General features: G+C 41.7%; 1 pseudogene across 1 annotated transcript; it reads left to right on the forward strand.

The window, feature by feature from the left end:
* Positions 1 to 2,280: 2,280 nt before the first annotated feature.
* LOC105522443 lies at positions 2,281 to 2,889 on the forward strand (annotated as a pseudogene). The gene has a single exon (XR_001003446.1). The product of XR_001003446.1 is annotated as an uncharacterized protein C11orf98 homolog pseudogene (transcript).
* Positions 2,890 to 3,691: the final 802 nt, after the last annotated feature.

Below are 3,691 nucleotides of genomic sequence, written 5' to 3' on the forward strand. Positions count from 1 at the left end.
GAGGCTGAGGTAGGTGGATCGTGAGGTCGGAAGATCGAGACCATCCTGGCTAACACGGTGAAACTCCATCTCTACTAAAAATACAAAAAAAAAAGAAAAAAAAAAATTAGCCAGGCATGATGGTGGGTGCCTGTAGGCCCAGCTACTCTGGAGGCTGAGGCAGAAGAATGGCATGAACCTGGGAGGCGGAGCTTGAGGTGAGCTGAGATCACACCACTGCACTCCAGCCTGGGCCACAGAGTAAGATTCCATCTCAAAATAAATAAATAAATAAATAAATAAATAAATAAATAAATAAATAGGCCGACCATACCAAGTGTTGGAGAAGATGTGAAGGAATTAGAACTCTCATGTACTGTTGCTGTAACCAATGAATATAAAATGGTACAACTCACTTGGAACAGTTTGGTAGTTTTTTTTTGTTGTTCTTAGAAAGTTAAACATTCACTTACCATGTGACATATGACCTAGTCATTACACTTCTAGGTGATTTGCCTGAGAAAAGTGAAGAGTGCATTGTAGCTTTATTTTTATAGCACAAACCTGGAAACAACCCAAATATACAACAGCTGAATGGATAAACAACGTGTGGTATGTTCATACAGTGGAATGCTACTCAGCCAAAAAAAAAAGAAAAAAACTACTGATACATGAAATGAACAGATCAGTTCAGAATAATTGTGCTGAGTGAAATAAGTCAGACAAAAAAAGAGCCCATATAGTATAATTCAATTTATATAAAAACTCTAGAAAATACAAGCTAATCTACAGTAACAAAGAACAGATCAGTAGTTATCTGGAAACTTGAGGAGTGTGAGTGTGTGTGTGTGTGTTTGTATGTGCGTGTGCATGTGTGTGTGTGTGATATACAGGGATTACAAAAAAGGATAAGGAAACTTTGAGGGGTGATGGATATGTTCATTAGTTTGATTGTGGTGATACTTTCATGGGCATATCATTATATCAAGATATCAAAATTGTACACTTTAAATATATACAGTTTATTGTGTCAATTGTATCTCAAAGTTGTTAAAAATTATTTTACTCAGGTTTTACAGTGCTTTTAAGAGTAATATGTTCAGGGCCAGGAGCCGTGACTCACACCTGTAATCCCATCAATTTGGGAGGCAGAGGCCACCAATGCCCAGCTAATTTTTTGTGCCACCATGCCCAGCTAATTTTTTCTTTTTTTTGAAATGGAGTCTTGCTTTGTTGCCCAGGCTGGAGTGCAGTGGCACGATCTCGGCTCATCACAACCTCTGCCTCCTGGGTTCAAGCGATTCTCCTGCCTCAGTCTCCTGAGTAGCTGGAACTATAGGCACGTGCCACCATGCCTGTATTTTTAGTAGAGACGAGGTTTCACTGTGTTGGCCAGGCTAGTCTCGAGCTCCTGATCTTGTAATCCACCTGCCTCAGCCTCCCAAAGTGCTTGGATTACAGGAATGAGCCACCGTGCCTGGGTTTTTTGGGGCTTTTTTTGTGTTTTTTTTGTTGTTGTTTTGAGACAGAGTCTCGCTGTGTTGCCCAGGCTAGAGTACAGTGGTGCTATCTCAGCTCACTGCAACCTCTGCCTTCCAGATTCAAGTGATTCTCCTACTTCAGCCTCCTGAGTAGCTGGGATTACAGGCGCCCACCTCCACACTGGGCTCATTTTTGTATTTTTAGTAGAGACAAGGTTTCACCATGTTGGCCAGGGTGGTCTTGAACTCCTGACCTCCAGTGGTCTGCCCGCCTTGGCCTCCCAAAGTGCTGGGATTACAGGTGTGAGCCACTGTGCCCAGCCTTAATTTTTGTATTTTTAGTAGAGACAGGGTTTCGCCACATTGGCCAGGCTGCTCTCAAACTCCTGACCTCAAGTGATCCACCTGACCTCAGGGTCCGAGACCTCATCCAAGGTGATCTCCCCACCTTGGCCTCCCAAACTGCTGGGATTACAGGTGTGAACTACCACATCCAGCCTGAAGTAGGATATTAAAAACCCTGTTTTTAAAGTTTTTTATTATAGAAAATTCCAAACGTAAAAAGTAAAAGGAATAGTATAATGAACTCACGTGTGCTCATTGCCTAAGTACAATTATTAATTCATGACGGATCTTTGATTAATTCATCACCATCTTCTACCTTCAATTTCAGTAATCTGTGGTTTTATACAGTTTTCTGGATGATTGTGATATGACACACACACAGAAACAGACACATTGTATTTGAAGGCTGAATAGTACTGTATTCTAATTGTATTGACATATTAGAATGTGTTTGACCAGGGGTGGCATTGCAACTATGGGAGCTCCCGGGGGAAAGATCAACCAGCCCTGAACCGAGCTGAAGAAGAAGTTGTTCAAAGGCTGGCGGGTGCTGAATCGGGAGCGGCGTCTGAGGCACCGGTGTTCGGGGCTGTGACAGACCAAGGGCTGATCACACGGCATCATCTCAAGAAGCGGGCGTCCAGTGCACATGCCAACATTACTCTGTCAGGGAAGAAGCCAGAAAACTCCTCCAGCAGATCCGGCTTTCCCAGAAAGAGAAGGCAGCCATGGAAGTGGAAGCCCCTTCAAAGCCAGCCAGGACTAGTGAACCACAGCTCAAAAGGCAAAAGAAGACAAAAGCTCCCCAGGATGTAGAAATGAAGGACCTTGAAGATGAGAGCTAAACCTCTTCCACTAGAAGATTCTCAACTGGAGCCAGCCTTCAGACTCAGTGGCTGTTTCAGATGACTTTGACAAAAGCAGTGCCCCTTTTCACTCTCCAGATTTCTTCCTACCTAATGGCCTACTGACCTCCCCTAGAGGGATGTCTTTGGGAGGGAAGAAGGTACAGAAGAAAGATTGGAGAAGGGCCTCTCTAGCAGTCAACTCCATTTGTAATAAAGCCCTAGCACTCTGAAAAAAATAATAATAAACATAATCATAATCATGTGTTTGGCCAATTCTCTATTTTTAGATTATCTTCAATTTGTTTGGTTAGGAAGACAGTATTAAGTATTACTTAACATATCATCTTGGTCCACTGTTCTATATCAAATATTTAAGCCTCAACCTACAGGTTGAGGTTCCATAACCTGTGGTTATTTATGTATTTTCATTTGAAATACTTTCTTCTTTGAGCATTTCATTGGGAATACATGAAATCATTTAATGAATGTTTATTGAATGTTTAATCTGAATATGCAAAAGCAAACATACTATTAGACACTTGAAAAAGAAAAAAAGAATCTTAAATTCTACAAGCCTACACAGAGTTTACAATCCCATTGGGGAGCTAAAGTAAATACCTTGTAATGGGACTTTGTAAGTTTGCTTCTGTCAGGGTGGAATCAAGAGGTAGTGGTGGAAGGAGAGGTAAATGGTTGGAAGTATGTGGAGGTTTTATTTGCAGAGATAATGGACTATGACTTAGCTACTAGCTACTTGTGTAAGAGGCTCAGTCTACTGTGAGGTTTATTAACTCATCCAGCTTGGGCATGGCAATATAAGGAAGTCATAGCTCTAATAAGAAACTAAATCATAGTTTCACTTCTTTAGTCATACAGTTTATAGGGTCTCAGGACTGCAGTCCTAGCTCTGGGGTTTGAAACTTATTCAGTGCTAGTTCTGGGGTTTGAAAGTACAGATGGGGGCTCTTTTTTCTTTATTAGGATTGAGTAAGGATCTCATGGCATACACCAACTTCGGTACTACAGAGCAGTCAAGCT

This window comes from Colobus angolensis, unplaced genomic scaffold, assembly GCF_000951035.1.
Source record: "Colobus angolensis palliatus isolate OR3802 unplaced genomic scaffold, Cang.pa_1.0 Scaffold111, whole genome shotgun sequence".
NCBI classification, from domain to species: Eukaryota; Metazoa; Chordata; class Mammalia; order Primates; family Cercopithecidae; genus Colobus; species Colobus angolensis.